General features: G+C 41.1%; 1 protein-coding gene across 1 annotated transcript in view; it reads right to left on the bottom strand.

Moving 5' to 3' along the window:
- Positions 1 to 21,561, bottom strand: part of SCARB2 (scavenger receptor class B member 2) — an 82,723-nt gene that overhangs the window by 60,662 nt on the left and 500 nt on the right. The gene's annotated exons all lie outside the window — the stretch shown is intronic.

Below are 21,561 nucleotides of genomic sequence, written 5' to 3'. Positions count from 1 at the left end.
AAAAAAAAAAAAAAAAAGAAGTATGGCAAGATTCCACCAACTGTCTTGGCGCTTCTACCCTCTGCAATGAGAAGAGCATATCACCAGGTAGGTGTTGTTCCTTTAGCTACACCCTAAAATGGAGGCATGGTGACCAGCCCTGAAGCTGATCAGAAGCCTGAAGTCTTGCCTAGTCTCACTGTGCCGGCCATGCTCAGCCAAACTGCAGCCAACCTGCTGACCCACAAGGGTGAAATAAATGTTACTGTTGTAAGCCACTGAGATTTGGGGTTGTTAGTTATTTGGCACTGTAATAACCTAATTAATACAGTGCCCAACATTAATAGGCAGAAACCTAACACCTAACAGTCCTTGTTGTTGTTAGGTGTCACTGAGTCAATTTTTGATTCATAGCAACCCCATGTGACAAAGTAGAACTGCCCTATAGGGTTTTCTAGGCTGTAATCTTTACAAGAGCAAGTCACCAGGTCTTTCTCTCTCCAAACCACTGGGTGGGTTTGCACCGGGAGGTTGGCAGTTGAGCACTTAATCATTGCACCACTGGGACTCCTTTAGCAGTTCTAACAGTCCTTAATCTGTTAATGGAAAAAAAACCTTGCATTTTTTACTGTGAAAATTGTTGAAGTACACAAGAAAGATAAAAGCACAGACAGAAAATAAAGCAAAATGTGAACAATGAAGAACTCTGAGTGTTGGGAATTTGGATACTTTTATTTTCTCCTTGTTGAGATTTATTTTCTTCTTCTTATTTTTTTTTTTTTTACAATAAATAGAAACAATTAACATGGAGAAAAATTTTTAAAAGAAAATCAAAGGAGGAAAATGAGGTCTACTGATACAGACAATGTAAGGCCACCAGTGAAACAATAAGGACTAGATGGAAAGCAATACAGCCTCCTGGTGTCACCTGTCACTCTCCTGGCAGTGAGCTTCTGAGATACAATAAACAAAGGGACCAGCTTCAGAACTCGTTAGAAACCATATGCTAAAAATGTGTGATCATGTGAAACAGCGTACAGCAGGATGTCAAACGCTAGCAGTTTGGGCCTTCGATTTAACAGAAGCAATATTGCAAGGGAACTAAATGATAGAGTTCTACTATTAAAAAGAAAATAGCTCAAGAACCTCTGCAAGAAAAAAAACTGGCTCTGGAATAAATTAATGTAGTAGAAAACCTAGGAAAGTCGAAGCAAAGCTAGTCTTCTGGAGGATTGGAAGTAAATTCACACCCCCTAGTTGGCCATGTCTCAAAATAGGAGATTACTTATGGTTTGGCATCAATTCAGAACGTCTATCATCAGATTTCTATCCAAACAATACATTACTGAAATATTCTTGTTCATTACTACCAATACTGATTTACGGAGTTGAGATGAGATAAATGGGATGGAAAATTTTAAAGATAAATCATGAAAGCCCTTCTCTGCAACCTTCAGGATCCAGCTCAAGACCTCTTCTTGGTGAAGTCAGCCCCAGCTCTCCCACCCATGTTGCTCTCTCCCTGCCCCAGCCCCCTGCGGCACTCAGCGGCTTAATGAGCCATTTTAGGTCGCAAGCATGTACTTCATCTCACAGTTACTTAAGAGCTTCGTTGTCTTCCACCTTAACTTCTAAATAGGAGTCTAGGCTATTTGCGGGGGAGGAGCAAGTCATGCTCAGAGAGTAAGAGAACACCAGAAGTGGAAAGACCCTCAGAGTTGATAAGATCTAACTCAGAGGCCCTGAAAGGGCAAGAGACTGACTCAAGGTCATACAGCTACTTAATGTCAGAGCTGGCTCTGGAACTCAGTGCAGCTTTTACCTAGCCTACCATCCTACCTCTGCATGCAACATTTTTATAAAATGGGTATAAATATTTTTATACAAGGAGTATCTCTCCTATAAAGTATACATATGGCACCTAAAAACAGCTGAGTAATATATATTTAAGCTCTCTAAAACTAATATAATATCAATGAGAAGGTCTAATAGGAGTCTCTGGGTCATGCAAATGGTTAATGCTCTCGCTGCTAACTGAAAGGCTGGTGGTTCTAGTCCATCCAGAGGCACCCTGGAAGAAAGTCTCGGCAATCTACTTCTGAAAAATCAGCCACTGAAAACCCTATGGAGCACGGTTCTACTCTGACACATATGGGATCACTATGAGTCAGAATCAACTTGATGGCAACTGGTTTGTTTTACTGGTAACATGTAAATAATTATGATTTTATTTGTCTTCTTGAAAAATAGGATGGCTTCTAGAGGATTCTGAAAGCTCATGGCTATTTAAAAAGTTGCCTACTTTCATTAAAATAAGAATCTCTTTTTCTTGCCATAAATTTCCAGAAAAGTGCAGAGCTATAATTTCCCCTCCTCCATGAATTTCTTGACTATCCCTTCAAGTAGAGCAAATCAGCTGGTCTTTTCTTCTGAGGAGTTGTTGGTGTGTTCAAACAGCCAATCTTTCAGTTAGCAGCTGAACACTTAACCATTGTGCCACCAGGGGTCCTTATAGAAATATTAGGGTGGTGAAATATAGATAGCTAAAAATTTTTAATTTTAGCTACCCTAAAAATCTCTACGAAACCACAGGAAACTGTTAATAGTACTTATCTATGTGGGACAGGATTATGAGCTGTCTTCCATTCTCTTGTTATGTTTTTCTGCATTGTTTAGATTTTTTTTTACAACAGCAGTTACATTTGTAAGCAGAAAAGAAATTAAGGGGAAAAAAATCACTGTTACTTATCTTTCTCAAAAAAGTGAAAAATCTAAAAAAGAAACTCAGATTCTATAAAATGATATTGCTAGATACTAGAGGAAGGGAGAAAGACTGGATACAAAGAGAACCAATTACATCCTGGCTTTGCAAAACAAAGGCGAGCCTGATGCAGCCTCAGCCCTGCCAGCTCCCAGACAAAAGCTCCAAGAGCAGCCATCCCCCACACTTGGCTCTACCGTACTTCTCCTATTACTGTCAGGATGGCTGATTTAGCACTCTGTAGTCCTCTGTATGCAGAAGGTTTGGGATGAGAAAGGACCTGAGATCTTGTTATTTATTCAAGTAAAGAAAATCACCTTATAATTCCAAACCTCAAGAGAGTCAGCAAGTGTGAATGAACAGATGGTTAACCACCCGAGTTTATCTTGTTTTTCGCATCCAGGGCTTACGTAACCAAAAACCCGTATGACCAAATGCCAAACGGAAGAGTTTCTAAAAAGGAGGGTGAAACCCCTTCCAGAAGAGGGTAAAACCTGCTGCTTTTACGTCTGTAAATAGTCAAGCTTTTCCCCCCAAATTTCAAGTTAACTGAGGAAGCTTCAGGCTAGAAATAAACATCTAGTAGACTTGACTTGCTATGAGTCAGAATCACCTCGACGGCAACCAGTTCGGTTTAGACTTGACTCCTCAGTTAAACAAAGGAAATGAAAAACCTAACAACAACAATGAAAACAACCTTTGACACTCTGCCAAAGTCACAACTGATACCAGATTCTGTTACAACCTCAGATCCTCCCTATGGTCTGCTTCCACCCCCATCACTGTTTTCTCCTTGGCTACTTGTTAGCTGAGTCAAAGACATCCAAACAAAGTATATCTCCTTTGTTGTTGTCGGCTGCCATCCAATCCATTCTGACTCATAACAACCCCATGTGTGCAGAGCTGAACTGCTACATAGGGTTTGCAAGGCTGTGACCTTTCAGAAGCAGATTGCCAGGCCTGTCTTCCAAGGTACCTCTGAGTGGGTTCAAACCACCAACCTTTTGCTAGCCAACGCAGCCAGCAGCTGCTTAGCCATTATCAAGCAAGACCTGCTCCTCCTGTCCAATATCAAGCAAGACCTTAAGTGACAGACAGCGCTGTGTGTGGCTCAATTAGCAGCTGCTCGGCCATTATCAAACAAAACATGCTCCCTCCTGTCCATTGTCCTCAAAGACCCTGAGCTGCATATGGCTCAGTTTATGCCTTAAACCTGTCAAACCCAGTTTACTAGCCTCAAAAGTGTCCTAAAGTAACCTAAGCCTCATTAAGACCTAAATGAATATTAAAATCTCTGCCCAGGGCAGGACTTATCCACCATTTTCTGTACATGCCAAAGAAAAAAAATGCAATTTGTGTTACTGCGCATGCACACCATGCTAACCTGTGTAGTCCATGATGTTTGTATGTACTTCCTTGTGAGAGGCGGCATAAAAGGTTCTGCCTCCTTTTGTGCCAGGAGCTTGATATGAGGTATACACCTCCTTGCTCCTTGCCTGCATGTTTAAAATAAACGCTCTTCCTCCCTCCTCACCTCTGTATGTCTTTATTGACAAGAAGTCATACCAGGCAGGACCTGCTATTGGTAACACCTTCAGCTAGTAGCTGAGAGCTTTATTCTATTTAAATCTTGCCCTCGAGAGTTTTGGCTTTTCTAGCACCTTTAATGTGTCTCTTTTCTTTCACTCCACTACACATGGCTGGACATCTGTCCAAAAAACTAACTGTAAATCCAAGAGTAGACCGTGTGTGTGTGTGTGTGTGTGTGTGTGTGTGTGTGTGTGTGTGTGTGTGTGTGTGTGTTTTGTGTGTGTGTGTGTGTGTGTGTACATACATTAAGTAGTGAGGGAGAAGGGGAGTGAAAGAACAGAGGGAAGTTCATAAATACAGCTGCCAACATTTCTACAAGTTGCTTCTTTATTTTTATCTTCTTTCCCTAACTTTCAGCTCCACCACCATCACCACCAGTTGCCATTAAGTTAGCCAGCACTCACCAGCCGCTATTTACTGTGAGTCTGCTAGGAGTGAGGTGCTGTGCGAGGGGCTTCATGTCCATTATCTCTGTGTCTTGCACTGACCCTGCAAGTTAGGAATTCCCATTTTACAGATGAGGAAATGGTAGCAAGTTTTCCCAAGTCAAATCAAATTCACATCTGTGGGTTTGCAAAGAGCGTGCTTTGCCACTGCAGCTGCTTCCACCTCACCGTGCCCTCAGAGTACAGTTGGTAGATTTAGAAAATAAAATACAGGATGCACACTAAATTTGAATTTCAGATAAACAGCAAATAATTCTTTAGTATAAGTATGTCCCAAACATTGCATGGGCTACATCAAAAATGCTTTAATTTTTCAGAGATGTATGCTGAAGGGTTTAGGGGCAAAGTGTTATGGTGTCTGCAATTTTCATTCAAATGATTCAGAAAAAACAAAAACAAAAAAACATGTATGAGAGAGAGATGAAGCAAATGTTGCAGGATATTAACAATTAATGAATTGAAGTGAATCAAAATATTGCATGGGACATACACCAAAAAAAATTACTTGTTGCTTATCTGGAATTCAAATTTAACAGGGTGTCCTGTGTTCTAACTAGCAACCCTCCCTCAGAGGGGCCATGAAACTATAAAGAAACCAAAGGTTGTGCTCTCTGAACCCTCAGGGCTTCCTGGAGAGTCAAACCTTAACTCTTGAGGAAAGGAAACTAGGGAAGCTATGCCAGGTCATGGTCAGGAACTGACAACAGTGGGAACTGAGAAAAGAAGAACTGGGCTCTGGAGTTTCCACGTGACTACTTAGCCTCAGTTAGCTAGTGCTTCCAAAGTCAGCACCTCTACCACAAGGCCACATGACACTCCAGAAGAGAGCTCCATTTGACCTCAAACTTCTCATTTCTGCCCCAGGTATTCAGGGCATTCAACTGGGCACTCCCAGAGCTTGCTCTGCCAAGGATTGAAAACTAACAAATAACAACCTTGACCTCAAGCCCAAGAATGTCTGGTCCAGGAAGTCATTCATTCCGCCCGATACACGCCAGTTTCCCTGGTCACAGGAGCCTTTTGCACAGTCTAAGCATAAAGCCATGCTGGAGAACAACTGATCCTCCTCACTGAGGATGCTGCCGTGGTGGTGACAGCCACTAGACAAACCTTGTCATACTAAAAATCAACGTAAGGTCCTAAATCATTTCTAAAGTACAACTTTGGATATTGCTCATTGACTTTAGCCAAGCAGAATATGATGAGATTTTTTTCCAGACATAATATTGTGGTAGTAATACCAAAAGTAATATTGGAAGGATGATTGAGTTATATAATGAATCTGCAGTCTCAACAGTGAAATTAATAATTTGGACTAAAAAATACTTTTCAGTTAATCAGCCATATATTGAGATCCTTCTATGGGCCCAACAGGCATAGACCCTGATCTCAAGATGAGTGAATGTTCTTGGAGCAGTGAATGTTCCTGAACAGATATCTTTGCTTAAGTTACTAATTAATTCCTTAGAATGGTCTCCCAGAATTGCAATTATTAGGTCAAAGGACAAAAAGTTTTCAAGATCACATAAGCTTTTAAATACAGCCAACCTGTTTTCCAGAAAGTTTTTCTGATTTACACGCCCACAAGCAGTGTATGAGCAACCATTTCAGCAAACCCAATCCAATATTGGTTTTTATGACTTTTAGAAATGTTTGTTTATTTACCAGTTGCCATAAACCACTCAGGAGGCAAACATGTGGACACTGGGCCACGGACTGGGGCAAAATATGAAGCTAAATAACAAGAACAATATGCAAACAAAATCATTCCCTAAGACATACTCATTTATTCATCATTCCATTCATTCAATAAATATTTACTGACCATCTATTTTGTACAAGGCATTGCATCTGGCATTATGGGAAGATGATACAACGCTAAATATGATAGGACCTCTACCTTCAAAGACAGCTTTAAAGCTAGCTTTAAATATTAAACTATGTTATATAGATCGAAAACCCCTGGCAGGCCTGACGCTGGAGGGGAATTATCAAGTAATCCAATCACAGAAATGCTAACGTTCTAGCCTGGTTTGATCAGCACAGTGGGAAAGACAGAAGCTGAGCTGAGCCCGAATCACTGATAGCCGAAACTACTGCTTTTAACATTGGACTCATTGGGAAACGAAAAAAAAATCCCAACAGTTGCTGTCAAGTCAATTCTGACTCGTGACAACTCCATGGGCGTTAGAGTAGAACTGTGCTCCATAAGATATTCAATGACTGGTTTTTCGAAAGTAGAGAGCCAGGCCTTTCTTTTGAGGCACCTCTGGGTGGCTCAAACTTCCAACCTTTTGGTTGGCAGCCAAGTGTGTTGTGTTAACCATTTGCACCAAAAATAGGATCTTGCTGTTTGAACTTGCACTTCTTGGATTACTAGGGAAGTACAATGTTTTTTTCACCAGGTATGATATGAGACTATTTTAAAACAAATTTTAAAAGGATGTTCAACCAGCATAAAATTCTTAAAATTCAGTAGACAGAAAGCTGATCAAAAGCAGGACTGAAAATAATCTCTCAGTGCCTCATGCAGTGAGTCACTGATCAGGCTGACCTCTGATTTGTAAGTGATGAATCAGAGATAGGCTGGGTTAACTTCTACTACCGAGCGCTGACCTGACCTAATGCAGCTACAAGACACGTTACATCCAAGGCGGCCTGACAGTATCTTTCAGGAAGACAACTCTATGAGAGTTGCTGAACAGCTGTCCCAGGGTAAGCCACTTCCAGTGATAAAAAATAAGCCTTCAGGGAACCACATTAGGCTTTGGTCGGAATAAGTAATAGATTTAGGGAAACTTTCAGGACTCAAGAGCACTACTGGTTGTTCTTTAAGGTCAACAGAGTTTTACTTAACAGTTAAGCACAACCTCAGCATCCATGTTGCCCTCTATGAAGTCTACATTCACCCAGAGATAAGTGTAGACCAACTTTTAGAAGGGGGCTTAATAGTGTGTAGATGATTATAACTGGACTCCAGATTAATAAAACTCACCAAATATCAACACATGGATCAGTTTGCTTTTTTTTTTTTAAATTGATCCCTGGAATTAAGCAGACCCAACCCAGATTCTTGCAGTAATTTAAGGTTGTACTATTTATCTTTATTCTCTATGGAGCTAAAGAAATAAGTTACCATTGATATTCTACCGTTATACCCTGACCCACCACTCGTATGTCAGTTTGTCGTACTGTGGTGGCTTGCAAGTTGCTGTGATGCTGGCAGCTATGCTACCAGTATTTCAAATACCGGCAGGATCACTCATGATGGACAGGATTCAGCGGAGCTTACAGACTAAGACAGACTGGGAAGAACGACCTGATGATCTACTTACTAAAAAACTGGCCAGTGAAAACCTTGTGGATAGCAGTGGACCTTGTCTGATATAGTGCCAGAAGATGAACCCTTCAGATTGGAAGGCACTCAAAATACAGCTGGGGAAGCAATGCCTCCTCACAGTAGAGTCGACCTTAATAACATGGATAGAATAAAGTTTTCAGGACCTTCATTTGCTGATGTGGCACGACTCAAAATAAGAAATAGCTGCAAACATCCATTAATAATCGGAACGTGGAATGTATGAAGTATGAATCTAAGAAAATTGGAAGTTCTGACAGATGAGTGGTAAGTCAGAGTTTATGGGTAGAATATTAATGTATATTAAAGAATATTAATGGATAGCTTTTTTTTTAGCTCCACAGAGAATAAAGATAAATAGTACAATCTTAAATTACTGCAATAATCTAGGTTGGGTCTGCTTAATTCCAGGGATCAATTAAAAAAAATAAAAAGCAAACTGATGGATGTTTTGATATTTGGTTAGTTTTATTAATCTGGAGTCCAATGATAATGAAATGGAATGCCTGAAGATCAATATCCTAGGCATTAATGAGCTGAAAAGGACTGTCATTGGCTATTTTGAATTGGACAATCATATGGACTACTATGCCAGGAATAACAAATTGAAGAGGAATGGCATCGCGTTCATTGTCAAAAAGAACATTTCAAGATCTATCCTGAAGTACAAACACCTACAAGGAAGACCAGTTAATATGACTATCATTCAAATTTATGCACTAACCACTAACAACAAAGACAAAGAAATTGAAGATTTTTAGCAGATTCTGCAATCTGAAATTGATAGAACATTCAATCAAGATGCATTGATGATTACTGGTAACTGGAATGCAAAACAAAGAAGGATCGGTAGATGGAAAATACGGCCTGGGTGATAGATACGATGCTGGAGATCACATGATAGAATTTTGCAAGACCAATGACTTACTCATTGCAAACACCTTTTTTCAAGGACATAAATGGCAACTATACACATGGACCTCACTGGATGGAATACACAGGAATCAAATCGACTACATCTATGGAAAGAGATGATGGAGAAGCTCAATATCATCAGTCAGAACAAGCCCAGGGGCTGGCTGCAAAACTGACCATCAACTGCTCACAGGCAAGTTCAAGCTGAAGCTGCATAAAATGAAAACAAGTCCATGAAAGCCCAAGTACGACCCTGATTATATCTCAACTGAATTTAGAGACCATCTCAAGAATCGATTTGATGCATTGAACCCTAATGACCAAAGACTAGAAGAGTTGTGGAATGACATCAAGGACATTATACATGAAGAAAGCAAACTCGTGGCCATTGAGTTGATTCCGACTCATAGCAACCCTATAGGACAGAGTAGAACTGCCCCATAGAGTTTTCAAGGAGCACCTGGTGGATTCAAACTGCCTACCTTTTGGTTAGCGGATGTAGCTCTTAACCGCTACATCACCAGGGTTTCCTGCAGAAAGCAAGAGGTCACTAAAAAGACAGAAGAGACCAAAAAAGATGTCAGAAGAGACCCTGAAACTTGGTCTTGAATGCAGAGTAGCTAAAGCGAATGGAAGAATGATGAAGTAAAAGAGCTGAACAGAAGATTTCCAAGGGTGAATCAGGAAGACAAAGTACTATAATGACATGTGCAAAGACGTGGAGTTAGAAAACCAAAAGGGAAGAACATGCTCAGCATTTCTCAAGATGAAAGAATTGAAGAAAAAATTCAAGCCTCGAGTTGCAACATTGAAGGATTCTATGGGCAAAAATACTGAATGACACAGGAAGCATCAAAAGAAGATAGAAGGAATACACAGAGTCACTGTACCAAAAAGAATCTGTCGACATTCAACCATTTCTGGAGACAGTATATGATTAAGAACCGATGGTACTAAAGGAAGAAGTACAAGCTGCACTGAAGGCACTGGCAAAAAACAAAGCTCCAGGAATTGACGGAATACCAACTGAGATGTTTCAACAAACAGATGCAATGCTAGAAGCACTCACTAGTCTATGCCAAGAAATTTGGAAGACAGCTACCTGGCCAACTGACAGGAAGAGATTAATATTCGTGCACATTCCAAAGAAAGGTGATCCAAGGGAATGCGGAGATTATCAAACAATATTATTAATATCACATGCAAATAAAATTATGTTGAAGATAATTCAAAAACAACTGCAGCAGTACATCAACAGGGAACTGGTAGAAATTCAAGCTGGGTTCAGAAAAGGAGGTAGAATGAAGGATATCATTGCTGATGTCAGATGCATCTTGGCCAAAAGCAGAGATGTTTATCAAAGACATTTGGCTGTGTGGATCATAACAAATTATGGATAACATTGCAAAGAATGGGAATTCCAGAACACTTAATTGTGCTCATGCAGAACCTATACATAAGCCTAGAAGCAGTTGTTTGAACAGAACAAGGGGATACTACATTGTTTAAAATTAGGAAAGGCGTGAGTCAGGGTTGTATCCTTTCACCATACTTATTCAACCTGTATGCTGAGCAAATAATCTGAGAAGCTGGACTATATGAAGAAGAATGCGGCATCAGGATTGGAGGAAGACTCATTAACAACCTGAGATATACAAATAACACAACCTTGCTTGCTGAAAGTGAAGAGGACTGGAAGCCCTTACTGATGAATATCAAAGACCGCAGCCCTTCAGTATGGATTATACCTTAACATAAAGAAAACAAAAATCCTCACAACTGGACCAATAAGCAACATGATGATAAATGGAGAAAAGACTGAAGTTGTCAAGGATTTCATTTTACTTGGATCCACAATTAACAGCCATGGAAGCAGCATCAAGAAATCAAATGATGTATTGCACTGGGTAAATCTGCTGCAAAAGCTCTCTTTAAAGTGTTAAAAAGCAAAGATGTCACTTTGAGGACTAAGCTGCGCCTGATCCAAGCCACAGTGTTTTTAATCACTTCTTATGCATACATAAGCTGGACAGTGAATAAGAAAGACCGAAGAATTGACACATTTGAATTGCGCTATTGGTGAAGAATATCGAATATACTATGGACTGCCAGAAGAACGAACAAATCTGTCTTGGAAGAAGTACAGCTAGAATGCTCCTTAGAAGAGGTGATGGTGAGACTTCGTCTCACATATTTTGGACATGTTATCAGGAGGGACCCGTCCCTGGAGAAGGACATCATGCTTGGTAAAGGAGAGGGTCAGAGAAAAAGAGGAAGACCCTCAACAAGATGGACTGACACAATGGCTGCAACAATGGGCTCAAACATAACAATGATCGTGAGGATGGCGCAGGACCAGGCAGTGTTTCGTTCTGTTGTACACAGTGTCACTATGAGTAGGAACCGACTTGACGGCATCTAACAACACACCCTGACCTATATTTTAAATCAAGAACAGACGTATTCGCGTTCATTTTAAATTTTTTATTCTTATTTAAAATAACATTAAATAAATTTAAAATATTTTTATTTAGAAAATAAAATGAGGGAAACTATTGAATAAAACGAGGGCAACTATTGCAACTGTAACAATTTTAGCTAATGAGATTCAACAGTTCAGAATGAAATGTTAGTCTGTGTGTGAGCTACTACTCTGTCTATAAATTACATACAGGACTATATGGTGGAATAAAAACCAGTTGCCATCAAGTTGACTTCAATTCATGGCAACCCCATGTGTGTTAAAATAGCACTCTGCTCCACAGGGTTTATAATGGCTGATTTTTCAGAAGTAGATCACCAGGCCTTTCTTCCGAAGCACCTCTGGGTGGACTCAAACCACAAATCTTTGTTTAGCAGTGAGAATGTTCACCATTTGCAACACCCACGACTTCTGGCTATCCTGAAAAACTTCCTAGTACAAAACACCTGCTAGGGTATTTTTTAAAGCTTCCAGGTGATTAATATGTGCAGCCAAGGCTGAGAGCTGCCGGCCTAAAGGGAGAAAAAGCAGCCACCAGAAATGGAAACTGCATCCTAAGAACCAGGTAGGAATTGGGAAAATATATGTACATGTCGGGGGAGCAGTTGAGGGGATGGGTGAGAAACAGGGACAGTGGAGGACTGGGAAGGCAGGTCCCATCTAAAGGGGCAGTCGCTATTCTGCTCTGACTGCTGCCACCCAGGACTGCGGTGAGGTCAGCACTTTGAAGCATCCACATTTTCAAGAGAAGCTGGAAATCTGGATCGTTGGGTGAAATTTCCATATTTTAAAGGTCAGCAATTCAAGTTTATATAAAGCACTTGTGAGTCAAACATGTGACTACCGGGCTACTGAGTGGGGCAACATATGAAGCAAAACAAGAACAAGAACATCAATAAGCAAACAAAATCATCCCCAAAGACATGTTTGTATCAATTCATCCTTCCATTCATCCAACAAATATTTATTGATAATCTACTTTGTATAAGGTAGTGCATTTGGCCTTATGGAAAGATGATACAAAGCTAAACAGGACAGGACCTCAACCTTCAAAGACAGCTTTTAAACTAGCTTTAAAAACTACACTATGTCATATGGATTGAAAATCCCTGGCTGGTCTGATGCTAGAGAAGAATTATTGAGTAACTTGATTATAATTGATTAATTTGAATGCTAATGTACTAGCCTAGTTTGATTGGCATACTGGGAAAGACAGAAGCTTGTAACACCAGACTCATTGGGAAACTAAAAGAAAACAAAAACGTGTTGCTGTCAAGACAACTCCGACTTACGGCGACCCCGTGTGTGTCAGAATAGAACTGTGCTTCATAGGTTTTCAATGGCTGACTTTTAGGAAGTAGATCGCCAGGACTTTCTTCCGAGGTGCCACTGGGTAGACTCAAACCTCCAGTCATTCAGTTAGTAGCCAAGCACATTAACCATTTGCACTACCCAGAGACTCCGGGATACTAAAAGGACATAGTAAATGAATAACACACTAAACAAAATCCTGGTGATTTGAAAACATTAACAGCATAGTTTTCCAACTGGCCTTACAGAGATGTAAAACAGTGATATTACATATTTTTTAAATATGCTAAAGTATCAACATAATTAATTAATTAGACAACTAGATCAGCAGTTCTCAAAGTGTGGTCCAAGGACCACTGGGGGCCCCTGAGACCCTTCTGGCGGGTCCACAAGGTCAAACTTATTTTCATAAGCACACTAAGACATTATCGGTCTTTCTCATTCTCATTCTCTCACAAGTGTAAAGTGGTGTTTTCCAGACGCTTCATGACATGTAATGATATCAGTGCTCTGACGGCTGATAGAATATGTGCTTCTGTATTCTTGTGTTTTACAATTTTTCAGTTTTAATTTCTAACATGGTGAACATGATACAGATATAACCCATAAAAACAGAAGTTCTTCGGGGTCCTCATAATTTTTAAGAGTGCAAAGGGGGCCTGAAGTCAAAATTTTAATGAGATTATAAAGTCTTCTGCCCTTACCTCTCTGTAAGGGCAAGGGCTGTGTTTTGTTCACTGTTGCATCCATAGCTCCTAGCACACTGCCTTGCAGATGGTAAAACTCCATAAATATTTGCTAAATAAGCAAATGACTGCAAAAGCATATACCTAAAAGTGCTTTTAGAGATAAGAAGTAAACACTTGAAGTAGCCTTTATTTTCCTTGGTTGCTTTTGACTAGTTACCAGGCTTAATTAAATATGTTCCCTTCATTGGGTATATCATATATATGGTATATATCTTGATAATATGTGCCATAAATGCCCATTCACTTGGCCAATATTCTGTGTTTTCGTTAATGATTTTATAATCCCCACCTGCTGATTCTTCCCTGGGAAACAAGCAAATGTCTGGCAGAACAGATGGCGCCTTTGCTGTGGCCTGACAGATTGAAATCTTGCACTTTATTATTACACAAGAAAGCTAAGTGCTTTCCACAGGCAAGAACCTTCCTCTTCCCCAGCAACAACAAACAAATTCCTTCCTTTAATGTAAACTTGCGGAATAAAATAATTATAAGTAGTAATTACCTCAACTAGAAGTACCATCTCAAGGAATGAAGATATGGGCTAAAATAATCCCTATCCAAGCCAATAGTGGACTTCATTGTTAGCTTTTTAAAACACAGAATCCTGGGCCCCGTTCCTAAAGAGTCTGATTCAGCAGGTCTGGGCTGGGGTTGGGTATTTTATAAAAACTCTATAAATGATTTTGATACATCTCCCTGAAGTCTAGGGCCTAAAACTGAGAACTACTAGTCTATTCCACTGTCTTACTCATTAATAATGAATACACTCAAGGTTAACATGGATTAGTAAAACGTTGAGAGAAATGTATCACAAGATCATGTTTCTAAAAGCCCGGGAGGAGGTGGACTATTTTGCTTAGGAGTTAAAGAATCTTGCAAGGATATAAATAATCCTGTGTCTGTTTATAGAGCTATGATTTCTGTTTGTGCTGAACCAATCACATTACTCTCTTACAAATCTGGAAAGGAGAAGCTAAGATGAAGCATGTTCATGAGAGGCTCAGGAACTGGAAGCTCACGCATAGTTGGGGCTTGGGAAGCCTCAGGTGACCCTGAGCAGGGTAAGTAAAAGGGGAAGCTGGTTGGTGGTGAAAGCAGAGGAAAAAGTGGAAGACACAGACTGCTCGTGCTTTCTGGTGACTTCTCAGTTTCCACTGTACTCCCAGGAGACCTTGTCATGCTGTGGTTTTTGCCCTTAGATTTCTATGAGCTTCTCCTAGCTTTACAAAAAGGAAAAAAAAAAATAACGTATTTTTCTTGAGCAAGCTTGAGTAGGCCTCAGCTCCTTAGAGAATGAACACGTCTTCTCTTTATCACCAAGGAGTGGAGGATAAGCAATGTGGCATAGAGAGGGTGGCCGTGGAATAAATTGTCCAAGCTGGGAATCTTTTGAAAGTAAAAGAGGGTGCTAACAATTAGGCCAGTAATTAATTAGGCTGGTAATTAGGTGTAAATAAACCAGCACTATCCCAGGCAAATGATCATCCTGGGAATGCAAAAAGTGGATTCCGAATCAGTATACCCAGATTGCCTGCCTAACTCTGCCCTGACCTCTCCATTTGGATTTAGATAGGTCACTTACTTGTCTTGAGCTTCAGTCTCCCTGAATGTAAAAAAACAGAATAATCCACTTTTACAGTTTTTTGTGATTCTAAGGTTCTACATCTTCTCAACTTTGAATAGAGGCATGGTCAACACTGGCGGTTTATTAAAAAAAAAAGTCTGATAAGCATATAAAGAAAAATAATTACAAACACAATGACACATTTTTATAAAGTTCAAAACAAGCAAAACTCATCTATGGTGTTAGAAGTCACAATGGGGTCACCTTTGGGGGTATAGTGACTGGGAGGGGGCACTTCATAATCTGGCCCTGCCCACCTCTCTGGCCTTCTCTACACTCCCTGTCACACTGACTCCAGCCATACTGAACTATTAACAATTTCTCTAACAAGCAGTGTCCTCTCTCCAAGCCTTTGCACATGCTGTTCCTCTGCTTCAGAATGCCCTTCCCTCCTCTGTTTAGCCAAGAGTCATTCAATGTTATCTACTCTGAGAAGCCTCTCCTGTCCTCAGCTGGGATGGTGGTCCCTGCTGGGTGCTTCCATAATGCAAGGTCTTACATGGAAAGGGAAACCAAGCTTCCCAGCAAACCAGCACTGTCTTGGCTTATTTCCCTTTTCTTATTCCTTAGCTTTTAGCAGAGCCTCTTTGAAGGTTCCAGCCTTATCTTTGTGCTATAGGAAGAAGGCAAAAAGAGGGGTAGCACGGGGATCCTCCTTCCTCCCAGAGATTCTCTTTAAAGGTTAGAATGTAAACTCCATGAAGGCAGGGGTTTGCATTTGTGGTGGTGTTCAGTGATGCATCCCAACTACCTAGGACAGTGCCAGCCTATTGTAAGATGCCATTGAGTCGGCTCCTGACTCACGGCAACCCCATGAACAATGGAACTCTGTAGGTACTCAATAAATATTTGTATTTAATTAAGAAAGGTGGCATTTTCTTACATAAGCATTAGGAAGAAGTAAACTATATGATATCGCATATTATCCTCATTTAAAAAATTAAGGCCTGGCCAATATTTTTATATAAAACATAGTTATTTTCCCCAGGCTTAGGAGAGAAGGGTTTGTGTAAAGACAAGTAAAAGCTCTGAGGCGGTCTTACTCAAAAATAGAGAGGAAAGGTGGGAGTAATGCAAATGAGTCTCTTAGGACACAGCAAGCCAGCCAGGCCAGTACCTGGTATTGGGACTTTAATGCCAGTGAGGAGCTGCTCTTCCAGGCAGCTGGCAGGACGTGCCCTTCAGTGCTGCCTCGCCCAGCCCTTCCCCTCTCTCCAGGCCCTAAAGGGCAGGTTTCATGGTTTTTGGGGAACCGGGGAAGAGGATTATTATCTGCAATGGTCAGAGAAATGCTTAGGTCTTGGCCAAGCTGTGGCTCCGTACCTACTTGAAGCAGTCCAAGCCACATCCTCTCTGAGCAACTCCCTGACCCAACCCCCTCCCCACAACCAGGCCTGAGAGGACAGCATCAGAAAGGCAGCCTTCCAGGCACTAGAAGCTGGAACACGCTGCTAAGTCTCTCCAACACCCTGTCAAAACATTTGACAGAGAAGGCCTTGTTAATGCTCATAATACCCCCTAAGGATTGAGTGTGGGCAGAAGAGGAGGGAGGTATTCCTATGCTTCCTTTGCAAAAGAAAAAAATGAAGCAGAAACAATTACAGGTCTTGCCGAATACAATGCAGTCACCAGTGACGCCAAGAATGGAACCAAACTGTCTTGATTCCTTCCACTATATTCACTGGGCAAAATAAAAATCTCCCTTCAATAACCTCTGGTTACTTCAGGGTGCAAGAACAATTATCGCAGTAGACAAATTCTTCTGCTAGTAATTATTTTATTAAGCTTCCCACAATTAGCCAAGCCTACTCCTTCGAATTTCATCCTTTTTCTTTCTCCTCTTTTTGACAAGCAGAGACATGGACAATCTTTGAATGAAATGACTAAGAACTGGCAGTATCAGAGTGGATTACATTACAGATATATTAAAGTCGAGTTATGGATGAATTGTGCCATAATAATAAAAATGGAAATGACAGCTGCCAGATATTGATCACCTACTCCATACCTGATACTGTGCTAAATCTCACATGGATTACCTCACTTGGTCCCACAATAGCACACACACAGAGGCAGATGCAGCTTTGTGGGTCCTGAAGCTTAAACAATTTGAAGGAGCCCTCTCTTAAGAAAAAGGATACAAAATTTTGGATACAAAATTAGGTACAGAGCCTTACGAGGGCCTGTGCAATGTGGAGTCCGGAAGCCTACGCTTTGTGAGCTTCATGGTAAATGCACCATTGTATCAAGAGTCATTTGGTAAGTACTAATGAAATTGAAGCTCAGAGAAGTAATTTTCCCAGTCACAAAGCTTGTAAATGGCAAAACCTAGATTTAAACCTAGTATGTATGACTCCAAATCTCATGTACTTTTTCTCTGTTTATATGGCTTCTAATAAAAATAAAATTGGTATCATTAACTAAGCACTAAATATATCCAAACAAGGCACTAGTAGTTCAGTGGTAGAATTCTCGTCTCCTGTGCAGCAGACCTGGGCTCGACACTCAGGCAATGCATGTTAAGCGCAGCCACTACCTGTCTGCCAGTGAAGGCTTGCATGTTGTTATAATGCTAAACAGGTTTCAACAGAGCTTCCAGACTAAGACAGACTAGGAAGAAAGGCCTGGCAATCTACATCCAAAAAACCAGCCAATGAAAACTCTATGAATCACAACAGTCTGATCCCATTGTGCAGGGGGTTGCCATGAGTCAGGGGCCAACTCAATGACTGTTAACAACAACAACTATATCCCAGGAAAATCACACCCACTTTCTCTAACAATTTTTATAATCTGTCTATACATTAGCTGTTATTACTCCCATTTACAGACAGGGAAACCAAGGGTCAAGAAAGGTTAAATACACCCCAACAATACTGGCACTAATCAAAAAAACAGAAAATAATAAATGTTGGAGAGGCTGTGGGGGGATTGGAACTTTTATGCATTGCTGGTGGGAATGCAAAATGGTACAACCACTATGGAAAATAATATGGAGCCTCCTTAAAAAGCTAGAAATAGAAATACGATACAATCCAGCAATCCCACTCCTAGGAATATAGCCTAGAGCAATAAGAATTATCACACAAATAGACATATCCACACCTGCGTTCACTGCAGCACTATTCACAACAGCAAAAAGATGGAAACAACCTAAGTGCCCATCAACAGATGAACAAATTATGGTACACACACACAATGGAATACTAGCAATGATAAAGAAAAATGATGAATCCATGAAACATCTCACAACATGGATAAATCTGGAGGGCATCACCATCGACTGCTCTGATAGGGATCACAACAGAGAGTCCCGGACAGAGCAGGAGAAAAACGTAGGAAAAAATTCAAATTCACAAAGAAAGACCAGACTCACTGGTCTGACAGAGACTGGAGGAACCCCTGAGACTATAGCCCCTGGGCACACTGCTAACCCAGAACTGAAACCAATCCCGAAGCCTACTAATCAGACAAAGATTAGATAGGCCTATAAACCAAAAAATAACACACGTGAGGAACGTGCTTCTTAGTTCAATCAAATATATGAGACCAAATGGGCAAATCTTGCTCAAAAGCAAGAAAAGAAGGCAGGAAGGGATAGGAAAACTGGACGAATGGACACAGCGAACCTGGGGTGGAAAGGGGGAGCATGCTGTCACATTGTAGGGATTGCAACCAATGTCACAAAACAACATGTACATAAATTTTTGAATGAGAAACTAACTTGAGCTGTAAACTTTCACCTAAAGCAAAATAAAAAAGGTTAAATAACTAGCCCATGGTTACGCAGCCAGTACATGGTAGAGCTAGGATTCATGCCCAAAAGTATTCACGTGCAAAATCCTTACTCTTCCCCACTATCCCATGCTACCATCCTACAGGTCATCAAGGAAGTAGTAGATGGTAATGCGTGACCTCTAGTAAACTTACAATATTCCCAAATCTGTCCACTGAAACTAGTTCTATCATTTGGTTTTATACACACACTGCGCAGTGTTCCTCAGCTGGGGCTGGACAACTCTGAATGTCCACTTCCTCTGTGCTATTATTATCATTTAGAACACAGCTCATTCCTCGTTGAGAAAACTACTTGGCAAAAGCCAATCTCCAAATATCAAAGCAAACTCAAGCCCCAGCCAAACTGGCTCATAGCCACTCCCCTCCTGCCAAGAAATGGAGACCCTATGGGCATTGGCTGAAGGAACCCTCAGAATACTTTAAACCAGTTGCCAAGTTGATTCCAACTCATGGAGACCTTAAAACCAAAAACCAAAACCAATTGCTGCTGAGTCAATTCCGATTCATAGCAACCCTATAGTCAGAGTAGAACTGCCCCATAGGTTTCTAAGAAGCAGCTGGTGGATTCGAACTACTGACCTTCTGGTTAGCAGCCATAGCTCTTAACCACTGTGCCACCAGGGCTCCACGGAGACCTTAGGGCTGCCTATATCTAAGGCGGAGTCCCTGGGTGGTATAAATGGTTAATGTGCTCAGCTGCTAAGGGAAAATTTGGCAGTTCAAGTCCACCCAGAGGCACCTTAAAAGAGAGGCCTGGCAATCTACTTTCGAAAATCAGCCATTGAAAACTCTACAGAGCACAGTTCTACTCAGACAAACATGGGGTGGCGGTGAGTCGGAGTCGACTCGATAGCATCCGGTTTGGTTTTTATATCTGAGGCACTGGGAAGATCAGTCATCTCATGGGACTCTTCAGAAACAGACCTTCAAAGCCCCACAAGAAAATTCACATATTGATTACACCTGGATTGCTTAATGCTAGTCACTCAAAGTTAAGTTTACATCCTCAAAAACATCTTGCCAAGGACTGGAAGTGGACAGGAGTGGAGAAAGGATTTAGTTTGTTTTCCTTGAACATGGGGTGCTCAGGGGAAACAACGGTCTTTGAGAAGCTCAGGCAGTAAGACTTGTCTTTTTTTGGCAATATGAACTTTTTAAAAATTAAATTATGCTTTGCCATGGCTTTTATTTTTTTAAGTTGCCTTTAACAGCAAATTTCAATTAACTGAATGCTTCTGGAAACCTCTATTATAGGAATATATCCCTTGCCACATGAAAGAAGACATTGCTAAGTAGTGCCAGCAGTGAGTGCAGCCCAGTGGGAAAGGTTATAGATGCAGTTGCGAGTGCCAACAAGAAAGGTTGCTCCAGTGATTTTTTTTTTTTTTTTTTTAAAAAGGAAAAAGTGATCCAGAGAACTCTCTCTTGTTCCTCCTTCCATAGCTTGGTGGATGTGGGTGAAAGGACCTAAAAAATGACCATCCCACTCACTGCCGTGGAGTGGATTCTGACTCATAGTGAACCTAGAGGAAAGAGTGGAACTGCCCTATAGGGTTTCCAAGACTATAATTTTTACAGAAGCTGACTGCCACATCTTCCTCCCAAAGAGCAGGTGGTGGGTTCGAACTGCTGGCCTTTCAGTTAGCAGCTGACCTCTTTAATCACTGTGCCAGCAGGGCTCCTGGAAAATGACCAATGAAGTCAAAAGATGGACAAGTCATCTGAAATGACGCGCTCTCCAGCCGACTCATCCAGAGGGACAAGATAGATTTAGATTATTTTAAGATTCTAAATGCATCTTTGCCTGAAGATTATAGCTGTTTGAGAAGAGCAAGAATAGCTAGTGAGACAAAGCAACACAAGTTGTTGGTACAAGATATGAAGCCAGTAAGGCTAGTGGTAAGCACAGACTGTGATAGACTGGTGTTGCCCAGCCCAAAGGCCTGGCTGCCAACTGCCCTGTCCAGTGTACGAAGGCCAGAATACAATAGACCACATACCCACTTTTCATCCCTAGCCCCACACCACTTCAAAGGCTACAGCAAGCAGCTGGCATAACCTGACTCTTCTGTGGTGTCTTTCATTTTGTTTTGTTTCTTCATGAAGGGGGAGGGAAATGAGTTTGGGCACCACAGAGATTGGGGTGTGATGGGGCTGGGAGTGGGAGACGCAAATGACAGGAAATAAAAGAAAGCTTTTTTAAAAAAGTCTAAAGCCAGTATAAAAGAAACAAAGTCATTTCTCTTTCCCCATGTGTCTCTAACCCTTACCTACCAACCCCAAGAAGAGAAGAAAGGAGGGCTGTAGTAGTCCCTAGGGTTTGTCCAAGTGCAGATCTTTCCTGCCCAAGGTACAGCAGTGAAGGTTGGGCTGGGAGCCCCCCCTTCCAGCACACACAAACACACACACACTTCACCGCCCAAGATACAGCAGTGAAGGTCGGGCTGGGAGCCCCCCTTACCAACACACACACACACACACACACACAGACACACACACACAGACACACACACACAGACACACACACACACACAGACACACACACACA

The sequence above is a fragment of the Trichechus manatus genome, unplaced genomic scaffold (genome assembly GCF_000243295.1).
Source record: "Trichechus manatus latirostris isolate Lorelei unplaced genomic scaffold, TriManLat1.0 scaffold00105, whole genome shotgun sequence".
In the NCBI taxonomy this organism is placed as follows: domain Eukaryota; kingdom Metazoa; phylum Chordata; class Mammalia; order Sirenia; family Trichechidae; genus Trichechus; species Trichechus manatus.
This window is presented reverse-complemented; position numbering and strand designations above follow the sequence as displayed.